Below are 11,930 nucleotides of genomic sequence, written 5' to 3' on the forward strand. Positions count from 1 at the left end.
TTCCCTGCTCCTCGGATGCTGCCTGACCTGCTGTGCTTTTCCAGCACCACACTCTTGACAGTTATGTAAATAAGGCCAACAAGGGATGAATTAAGTACAAGGTAATGAACCAGGCCAGGCGTTAGATTTGGAGGTAAGTGAGCACTTTGGTAACAGTGAGCACAATTCAGATGTGTTTACTTTAGCAATGGAAAGGGATTGTTATAAATTGCAGGGCAAGTGTTATAGCTGGGGCAAGGCAATTATGATGCAATTAAACAAAATTTAGGATGCATAGAATGGGAAAGGAAACTGCAGGGGATGGGCACAACTGAAATGTGGAGCTTATTCAAGGAACAGCTACTGGGTGTCCTTGATAAGTATATACCTGTCAGGCAGGGAGGAAGTGGTCGAGTGAGAGAGCTGTGATTTACTAAGGAAGTTGAATCTCTTGTCAAGAGCAAGACAGCAGCTTAAGTAAAGATGAGATCTGAAGGCTTAGTTAGGGCGCTTGAGAGTTACATGTTAGCCAGGAAAGACCTAAAGAGAGAGCTGAGAAGAGCCAGAAGGAGACATGAGAAATCATTGGCAGATAGGATCAAGGAAAACCCCAAAGCTTTCTGTAGGTATGTCAGGAATAAAAGAATGACTAGAGTAAGATAGTAATGACAAAGTAAGGGTAGTAATGGGAAGTTGTGCGTGGAGTCCAAGGAGATAGGGGAAGCGCTAAATGAATTTTTTTTGTCAGTATTTTCACAGGAAAAAGACAATGTTGTCGAGGAGAATACTGAGATACAGGCTGCTAGACTAGATGGGATTGAGGTCCCTCGTGTTAGTCATTTCTGCCCTGGAAATAGTCTCTGGCTATCGACTCTATCTATGCCTCTCATTATCCTGTGTACCTCAATTAGTTCACCTCTCCTCCTCCTTTTCTCCAATGAAAAAAGTCCAAGCTCAGTCAACCTCTCTTCATAAGATAAGCCCTCAAGTCCAGGCAGCATCCTGGTAAACCTCCTCTGAACCCTCTCCAAAGCATCCACATCTTTCCTATAATAGGGCGACCAGAACTGGACACAGTATTCCAAGTGCAGTCTAACCAAAGTTTTATAAAGCTGCAACAAGATCTCACGACTCTTAAACTCAATACCCCTGTTAATGAAAGCCAAAACACCATATGCTTTCTTAACAACCCTGTCCACTTGGGTGGCCATTTTAAGGGATCTATGTACCTGCACACCAAGATCCCTCTGTTCCTCCACACTGCCAAGAATCCTATCCTTAATCCTGTACTCAGCTTTCAAATTCGACCTTCCAAAATGCATCACCTCGCATTTATCCAGGTTGAACGCCATCTGCCACCTCTCAGCCCATCTCTGCATCCTGTCAATGTCTCGCTGCAGCCTACAACAGCCCTCTATACTGTCAACAACACCTCCAACCTTTGTGTCATCTACAAACTTGCTGACCCATCCTTCAATCCACTCATCCAAGTCATTAATAAAAATTACAAACAGTAGAGGAGCAAGGACAGAACCCTGTGGAACACCACTCACCACTGACTTCCAGGCAGAATATTTTCCTTCTACTGTCACTCGCTGTCTTCTGTTGGCCAGCCAATTCTGTATCCAGACAGCTAGGTTCCCTTGAATCCCATTCCTCCTGACCTTCTGGATGAGCCTACCATGGGGAACCTTATCAAATGCCTTGCTGAAGTTGTGGCTAAAGGGTTGGAAAAGGTTATAAGAGAGAGGATTTATAATCATCTAGAAAGGAATAAGTTGATTAGGGATAGTCAACATGGTTTTGTGAAGGATAGGTCATGCCTCACGAAACTTATTAAGTTCTTTGAAAAGTGACAAAACAGGTGGATGAGGGTAAAGTGGTATCAGGAAAACATTTGATAAGTTAACTATTGCAGAAAAGAGCCATTTGGATCAGAAATTGGCGAGCTGAAAGAAGGCAGAGGATGGTGGTTGATGGGAAATGTTCATCTAGGAGTTCACTTACTAGTGTTATACTGCAAGGATCTGTTTTGGGGCCACTGCTGTTTGTCATTTTTATAAATGACTTTGATGAGGGTGTAGAATGATGAGTTAGTAAATTTGAAGACGACGCTATGGTTGGTGTTGTGGACAGTGTGGAAAGATATTGCAGGTTACAGATGGACATAGATCAGCTGCAGGGCTGGGCTGAGAAGTGGCAAATGGAGTTTAATGCAGAAAAGTGTGAAGTGATTCACTTTGGAAGGAGTAACAGGAATACAGAGTATTGGGCTAATGGTAAGATTCTTGGTAGTGTAGATGAGCAGAGAGCTCTCATCTACACAAGATCTCACAACTCTTAAACTCATGTACGCGGGACTCCGTGCTCTACGGTCTGTGTCCATGTACATAAATCCCTGAAAGTTGCCACCCAGGTAGGTAGAGCTGTTAAGAAGGCATACAGTGTGTTAGGTTTTATTGATAGAGGGATTGAGTTTCGGATCCATGAGGTCACGTTGCAGCTGTGCAAAACTCTGGTGCAGCCGTACTTGGAGTATTGAATACAGTTCAAGTTGCCGCATTATAGGAAGGATGTGGAAGGTTTGGAAAGGATGCAGAGGAGATTTACCAGGATATTGCCTGTAATGGAGGGAAGGTCTTCTGAGGGAAGGCTGGAAGAATTAAGGCTTTTCATTAGAGAGAAGAAAGTTGAGAGGTGACTTAATTGAGACAGATAAGATAATCAGAGGGTTAGATCGGGTGGACAGTGAGAGCCTTTTTCCTCTGATGATGATGGCTAGCATCAGGGGACATAGCTTTAAATTGTGGGGTGATAGAAATAGGGCAGATGTCAGAGGTAGTTTCTTTACTCAGAGAGTAGTAGGGGCGTGGAATGCCCTGTACAACAGTAGTAGACTCACCAACTGTAAGGGCATTTAAATGGAGATTGGATAAACATATGGATGAAAATGGAATAGTGTAGGATAGATGAGCTTTTCAGATTGGTTTCACAGGTCGGCGCAACATCGAGGGCCGAAGGGCCTGTTACTGCGCTGTAATGTTCTATGTTGTCTGGTTACTTTCTCAGGGCAAAGAATTGATCACTCCTTGTCAATCTGCTTGGTCAACCAATTTGAGCCAACATTGGCAGCTAACTGTCAATCGTCACCGCTCTAGTGCATTCTTCATTGCAGGAAGAAGAGATTGCAACATAGTGGTAATTACAGATAATCCAGAACCTTAGTTCTGGATACATGGGTTCAAATCCCACCAAGGGGTTAATAAAATTAAATTTAATTAAATTTTTAAAAAACGGAATAAAAATTAAATTTAATTAAATTTTTAAAAAACGGAATAAAAAGCTAGTCTACTGGGCCTGTCTAACCACTATTAATTGCCATAAAAACCCATCTGGTTTACTAATGTTATTTTAGGGAAAGTAATGTCCTATTTTTATCTTGTTTGATATGTGTGTGATTCCAAATCCTTAGTAATTTTGGTGACCACTACAAAATCTAAAAGAATGAAATCAGTACACCTGACACCGACCGACAACAGCAAACATAGTCCTGGTGACCCTTCAATTCTTACCATGTCAACTCCTGAGGGATTGTGCCAAAGTTGGGAGAACTGTCACAGTTTTTTTTTGAAAGTAGACAAAAGAAGCATGGTGGATGGAGTTCTGCTCCCATTGAACCGAAACTTTTCTGGTTTGATTTCAGTAGCTGTTGAGGTTTGGAAGCCACTATACATTGGCTGCTTTTTTTTATTTCAAAAATATACTTTATTCATAAAATAATTTAATGGTCTGCACAGTTGGTCATGCCATACATATGTAAACATTTGCATACAGAGATCAGAGTTTATCATTTGTATATACAGGCCTATCCGTTTATCAATCATATGCCCATATATTTAGCTGAGGCGTCAGCAGAGTCCAAATGACTGCATGGGCCTCCTGTTCTTCTTTAGGCGGGCAGATGTTACACGGTGGTCTTTCCCCACCGCGCCTTGGCAGCAGTTGCCCCAAGCTTCAGCAAGTCCCTCAACACGTAGTCCTGGACCTTGGAATGTGCCAGTCTGCAACACTCAGTTGGGGTCAACTCCTTCAGCTGGAAGATCAACAGGTTTCGGACCACCCAGAGAGCGTCCTTCACTGAGTTGATGGTCCTCCAGGCACAGTTGATGTTCGTCTCGATGTGCGTCCCGGGGAACAGGCCGTAGAGCACGGAGTCCCGCGTCACTGGACGAACCTCGACAAACACCACTGCATTCCTCTCCAGACTTCCTCTGCATAGGCACATTCCAGAAGGAGGTGTGTGACAGTCTCTTCCCCCCCACCTGCAGCCACTTCGAGGGCAGCGTGCGGTGTGGCTGAGAGTCCGGGCGTGCATAAAGGATCTCACAGGCAGAGCCCTTCTCACCACCAGCCAAGCCATGTCTTGGTGTTTGTTGGAAAGTTCTGGCGATGAGGCATTCTGCCAAATGGCTTTGACAGTCTGCTCAGGGAACCGCTCGATAGGATCCGCCCTCTCCTTTTCCCGAAGGGTCTCAAGGACACCATGTGCTGACCACTTCCTGGACTTGTGGCCAAAGGTGTTTTTCTTCATAAATTCCACGAAGGACAGGTGGTACGGAACGGTCCAACTACTCGGAACATTCCGCGGCAGCGAGGCCAGGCCCATCCTTCGCAACACCGGGGACAGGTAGAACCTCAGTACGTAGTGACACTTGGTGTTTGCGTACCAGGGATCCACGCACAGCTTGATGCAGCCACACACAAAGGTGGCCATCAGGGTGAGGGTGACATTGGGTGTATTTTTTCCCCCGTTGCCCAGATCTTTGTACAGCGAATCCCTTCGGACCCGGTCCATCTTTGACTTCCATATAAATTGGAAGATGGCCCGGGTGACTGCAGCGGCACAGGTTCTGGGAATAGGCCAGACCTGTGCCACATACAACAGCAATGACAGTGCCTCACAACTGATGACTAGGTTTTTTCCCGTGTTGGAGTGTGACCATAGCTTCCATCTGCCCAGTTTCTGCCTCACTTTGCTGATGTGCTCCTCCCAAGACTTGGCGCACGGCCCAGGCCCCCCCGAACCAAATACCCAGCACCTTCAGGTGGTCGGTCCTGACGGTGAAGGGGATCGAGGATTGGTTGGCCCAGTTCTCAAAGAGCATGGACTCGCTCTTGCCTCGGTTGACCTTGGCCCCCGAGACCCGTTCGAACTGGTCACATATGCACATGAGATAGCGGATCCAAGCAGAAAACAGCAACGTCATCCATGTACAGGGAGGCCTTAACCTGCAGGCCCCCACTGCCAGGAATAGTCACCCCCCTCAGGCTCACATCCTTCCTGATGGACTCGGCAAATGGCTCTATGCAGCACACAAACAAGGCAGGAGAGAGAGGGCAGCCCTGCCTGACTCCAGGTCTGACTGGGAAGCTATCTGATTCCCACCCATTGATTGAGATTGCACTGACAATGACAATCTGATCCAATTGCAGATTCCCTCCCCAAAGCCCATTTTGGAGAGAACATCTCTCATATGCCTGTGTGATATCCTGTCAAAGGCTTTCTCCTGGTCCAGGCTGATCAGGCAGGTGTCCAGCCCTCTGTCCTGCACGTAGGCGATCGTATCCCTGAGGGGTGCGAGACTCTCAGCGATCTTCCTGCCCAGTACAGCGCAGGTTTGGTCAGGGTGAATCACCAACCCCAGACCTGACCCGGTTGGCGATTACCTTTGACAGAATTTTGTAATCCACATTCAACAGTGAGATTGGTCTCCAATTTCTGAGTCCCTCCGTCTCCCCCTTCCGCTTGTAGATGAGGGTGATGATGCCTTTCCTCATGGATTCACTCATGTTACCTGCCCAAAGCATACTGACATACACCTCCAGCAGGGCCGGACCAATGAAGTCCCACAGAGCGGAATAGATCCCGACTGGTAAAACGTCGCTTCCGGGAGTTTTATTCTTTTCGAAGGACTCGAGGGCCTTGGTCAGCTCGTCCAGAGATAGCGGCTGGTGCAGCCTCTTGCTTGTTCTGTTGTTTAAGACCTCTGTGATAGAGGACAGGAATGACTGGGAGGCCGCGCTGACAGTCAGCTTCGCGTCATACAGACTGGCATAGAAGGATTTACTGATCCTCATGACGTCAGCCTGAGATGACGTTATCGAGCCGTCTTCTTCCTTCAGGCTGCTGAGCACAGAGCTCTCTTTGTGCACCTTCTGGAAAAAGAAACGTGAGCACGTCTCGTCCTGCTCCACCGAGCGGACCCTGGACTGGAAGATTATCTTGGAAGCCTCCGACGCAAAGAGCGAGGCTTGCTTGTCCTTCACCTCCTTGAGGTCCTCCGTGACATCGACCCCCATCGTCTGCAGCAGCAGCAGGTTCTGCATACTTTCCTGGAGTTGGGACAGTTTTCCCCGCCTCTCTCTCTCGCCTCCTGAACACCTTTGAGGATGAAGAACCTCTTGATGTTCCTTTTTACTGTTTCCCACCAATCCGCTGAGGACTCAAAGAGGGGCTTCACAGTTCTCCAACCTGCTAGCCCCTCTTGAGCTCCTCAATGTTTCCTGGGGTCAACAGCTTTATGTTCAGCTTCCACGTTCCCTTACCAGCCCGCTGCTCGTCCTGTAGGTGACAGTCGGCCAGTAGGAGGCAGTGGTTAGAGAAGAACACCGGCTTGACGTCGGTGGATCTGAGGCTGTTACCTACTACAGTAAAATTCTTTCTCACTGTCTCGCTCACTCACATTTTCGCTCTCCCTCTCTCTTTCTCTCTCTCTCTCTCACTGTGCATGTGAGACAATCTATTTTACTGACACTGCCTTTGCCAAGGGTGTGTTTATATTGCTTTCTTGGAATAGTTAGTTAGGTGTTGAGGGGTCATGTTGCGGCTGTATAGGACATTGGTTAGGCCACTTTGGGAATATTGTGTGCAATTCTGATCTCCTTCCTATCAGAAGGATGTTATGAAACTTGAAAGGGTTCAGAAATGACTTACAAGGATGTTGCCAGGGTTGGAAGATTTGAGCTATAGGGAGAGGCTGAATAGGCTGAAGCTGTTTTCCTTGGAGTGCCAAAGGCTGCATGGTGACCTTATAAAGGTTCATAAAATTATGAGGGGCATGGATAAGATAAACAGACAAAGTATTTTCCCTAGGGTCAAGGAGTTCAGAACTAGATGGCATAGGTATAGGGTAAGAGGGGAAAGATATAAAAGGGATATAAGTGGGAATTTTTTCATGCAGAGGGTGGTACGTGTATGGAATGAGCTGCCAGAGGATGTGGTGGAGGCTGGTACAATTGTAACATTTAAGAGGTATTTGGATGGGTATATGAATAGGAAGGGTTTGGAGGGACATGGGCTGGGTGCTGGCAGGTGGGATTAGATTGGGTTGGGATATCTGGTTGGACTGAAGGGCCTGTTTCTGTGCTGTACATCTCTATGACTCTCGTTAAATAATCTATTATTCTGTTAAGTTTTCCAATGAAAGTTAAGATATTCCAATTCTTCTTTCTTTGGTTTGTATTTTAACTGTAGGGTAAGAATAAAGTGCATTTTCCTTCAAACCTGGTAGCTTGACCAATCAGATTGCATTCACAGTACATCGCCTTACACGCTGGTACAATTGAACATTTAAGAGGCATTTGGATGGGTATATGAATAGGAAGGGTTTGGGAGGGATATGGGCCGGGTGCTGGCAGGTGGGACTAGATTGGGTTGGGATACCTGGTCGGCATGGACGGGTTGGACTGAAGGGTCTGTTTCCGTGCTGTACATCTCTATGACTCTAAGTGCATACAGACATTTGAGATAGCCAGAAAAATTCACAAGGCTGATACCAGGGATGAGGGACTGTCTTATGAGGAGAGCTTGAGTAATCTGGACCTGTACTCATTTGAATATAGAAGAATCAGAGGCAACCTTATTGAAACACAAGATGCTTGGGGAACTTGACAGGATGGTTACAGAGGAGTCTAAGGCCAGGGGGCATATCTCAGAATAAAAGGTTGCACATTTGAGACAGAGATGAGGAGGAATTTCTTCTCTCAGAGAGTGGTGAGTCTGCAATTCTTTACCCCAGAGAGTTATTAAGATTGGGCCATTAAGTATATGCAAAGCTGGAAGAGACGGATTTTCAATCAGTTAGAGAATCGTGGGTTATGAGGCAGAGGCAGAAAAGTGGAATTGAGGATTACTAGATCAGCTATTGACTTAGTGGGCTGAATGGCCTAATTCTGCTGCTGTGTCTTATGGCCTCCTCCCCCATGTTGAACTCCATGGGGTGGCAAGAGCACAGAATAGGCTCTAGGTCAGGAGTTTGAATGCCCATCACAAAGAATTGCTTAACTGCACCATTTCTGACAAGATTAGATTAGATTCCCTCCAACATGGAAACAGGCCCTTTGGCCCAACAAATCCACAGCGACCCTCCGAAGAGTAACCCATTTCCCTGCCCTATATTTACCCCTGATTAATGCACCTAGCACTATGGGCAATTTAGCATGGCCAATTCACCTAACCTGCACATCTTTGGACTGTGGGAGGAAATCGGAGCACCCGGAGGAAACCCACGCAGAGACTGGGAGAATGTGCAAACTCCACACAGCCAGTCACCCGAGGCTGGAATCGAACCCAGGTCCCTGGCGCTGTGAGGCAGCAGTGCTAACCACTGAGCCACCATGCTGGCCCAAAACTGGCTGAACTATACAGGTCATAGATGCTAGACTGGAGCAGTGATAAGTGAATGATCAAAAGGGAAAATCTACTTCATCCTTACCAACTTACCTGACACAAATGTGTCTGTCCATGACAGTCACCTGTCTATGATAGTATCAGTAGGAATGGAGATTATGTCCCTCTTCACATTGAGGATACATCACTTTCTGTGGCACTATCACTGTGCTAAATGGGATAGACTTTGAGCAGATCCAGCAACTCAAGAGTTGATAGCCGACAGGCACTGTTGGCCACGAAGATCATTAGAATTGCATTCCACCGCAATCTGCAAACTCATGGCCTGGCAAGGGATTAAGGAATACGGGGAGAGTGCAGCTAAGTGGCATTGAAATGCCTATCATCCATGATTGAATGGCTAAGTGGACTGGGCCGAATGGCCTTACTTCCCCTCCTACTTCTTATGGTCTTCTCTCCCCACTTGACCATTAACATCAAGCCAGGGAACTTACCCTGGATCGTTGAAGAGTGCAGGAGGACATGCTGGGAGCAGCTTCAGGAGTACCTAAAAAAAAAGAGGTGTCAACTTGGTGAAGCCACTTATGGGTGAAACAGCAAGTGAGGGACAGAACTAAGCGATCCCACAGATCAAAGAGTCAAATTTTGAAGCTTTGCAGTTCAGTCACACCCAGTCATGAATGATGGTGAACAATTAAAGAACTCACTGGAGAATTAAGCTCCACAAATATTGCCATTGTCAGTGATGGAGAAACCCAGCATATCAGTGCAAAAGGCAAAGCCTTTTCTAGCAACACATATTTACATTCATATCCAACCAGAAGAGCTGAGAGGTTTGCTCATCCAATGGTCCCCAGCATCACAGGTACCACTGTCAGCAAATTCAATTTGTACCACCTGATATTGAGGAACAGTTGGAGACACTGGATACTGCAAATGCCAAGGCCCCTAACAATATTCTGGCAATAGTACTGAAGACTTGTGCTCTAGATTTGTCATACCCCAGCCAAGCTGTTCCAGTACACCTATCGTGTCTGCTTGACAATGTGGAAAGTTGCCCAGGTATGTCCTGTACAGAAAAAGCAAGACAAATTCAACGTGGGCAATTATTGCTTCATCAGCCTACTCTTGATCATCAGTAAAGTGATGGAAGGTGTCATCAACAGCGCTATCAAGCAGCATCTGCTCAGCAATAACCTGCTCGGTGACACCCAGTTCTGGTTCTGACGGGGCCATTCAGCTTATGACCTCATGACAGCCTTAGTTCAAACATTGAACAAAGAGCTGAATTCCAGAGGTGAGGTGACACCAATTATAATGTCAAGGAGATTCAGTAAAAACAGAGTCAATGGGAAGCAGGTGGGGGTGGGGTTCTCTCCCACTAGTTGGAGTTGTTCCTGCCACAAAAATGTGCAGTTGTGGTTTTTGGAAACCTAGAATCTCAACTCCAAGAGATCTCTGCAGGAGTTCCTCAGACTGGTGTCCTAGGCCCAACCATCTCCAGCTCCATCATAAATAACCTTCGCTCCATCATAAAGTCAAAATCGGTGCTAGAACTGGGGATGTGTCCTTTTCCCATGAACAAATAAAAACCTGATCAGACGCTTTGGGAAAAACATAGGACCGTATCTCCACTAATGCAAATAAAATTGTATTCTGTACTGAGTCATAGAGTCATTCAGCATGGAAACAGACCCTTCAGTTCAACCAGTCCATGCCAGCCATAATCCCAAACCAAACCAGTCCCATCTGCCTCCACCTGACCCATATCCCTCCAAACCTTTCTTATTCATGAACATATCTGAGTGGCTTTTAAACATTGTAAGTGTACTCACATCCACCACTTCCTCTGAAAGTTCATTCTACTCACGAATCACTCTCTGTGTAAAATTAAACTGCCCCTCATGTCTTTTTAAAATCTTTCTCCTCTCACCTTAAACGTATGCCGCTTAAGTCCCCCACCCTAGAGAAAAGACACTATTCACTTTATCTATTACCCTGATGACTTTATAAACCTGCATAAGGTCACCTCTCAACCTCCTATGCGACAGTGAAAAACATTCCCAGCCTATCCATCCTCTCCTTCGAACACAAACCTTCCATTCCTAGCAACATCCTGGTAAATATCTTATGAACCCTTTCCAGCTTCATAATATCCTTTCTATGACAGGGAGATCAGAACTGGACACAGTACCCCTCAAGAGATCCAAGGTCCTCTACAACATCAACAACATGTCCCAATTCCTATACCCAAAGGTCTAAGCAATGAAGGCAAGCGTGCTAGATGATTTCTTACTGAACATTCATCCTGGACGTTTGAGGACTGCTGTATATGTCTCAGGTTCTCACAGCTCATCAGATGGGCTTTCGGAATGCAAGGTATGCACAGAATTGGATGTTCAATCTCACAATCATGTACTTCATGCAAGAGTCAAGCAGAAGATGAAAAGGTCATTCGAAAATCTGAACACTGTTGTCTTTGAGATACGAAATCTTTGAGATTCAAATTATTAAATTAAACATGCCTCATGAATGTCTGTGAGATGCCCTATTCTGGTAAATTCTAAAAGGAAAAATCAAACACCAGATAAATGTTTATTGTCGATCCCTCAACTGCAAATCACATAAAGATTAAATGGTAACAACAAAAACATAGATCTCTTTAATATACTCTGGCAAGAAGTGCCTTTGACTCTCAGGTCCAGGATATACTGATAGTGAACTGTCATCCAGTGAATCACTGTTATATCCTCACAACATTTCTAAACTTAGAGATGGAAGGATTTGGAGTTAAAATACTGGAGATGGCACAAAGACACCCTAAGAGTAAAACTTTAAAAAGAATAGAATTTTTTTTTGAAATGGTCATGTTTTTATTAACTTTTAAGATTGTTTCATCAATTAACAGTGGGTTTGACACTTGACAGCACAATTCCCATCATGTCGCACCAACATGAGCCTCATTTGACATGTCCAGTTTGTTCAGATAAAGCAGTCCTCCTTGGGTAGAGAGCTGAGGATCTTCTTCTGCTACACTCAGACTGTTGTATAACTGGGAAGAGCTGGGGAGCCTGGGACACAGATGACTGGATGAGAGGACAGTGTTTATTTATAATTAGATGATCAAGTTGGCAAGGTTCTTGCTGTGAGCATTTCTAAGTTGAATAAATATATGTTAATCATTAGAAGGGGTCATGCCCGAAACGTCGATTCTCCTGCTCCTTGGATGCTGCCTGACCTGCTGCGTTTTTCCAGCAACACA

The sequence above is a fragment of the Hemiscyllium ocellatum genome, chromosome 39, assembly GCF_020745735.1.
Source record: "Hemiscyllium ocellatum isolate sHemOce1 chromosome 39, sHemOce1.pat.X.cur, whole genome shotgun sequence".
Taxonomy (NCBI): Eukaryota; Metazoa; Chordata; class Chondrichthyes; order Orectolobiformes; family Hemiscylliidae; genus Hemiscyllium; species Hemiscyllium ocellatum.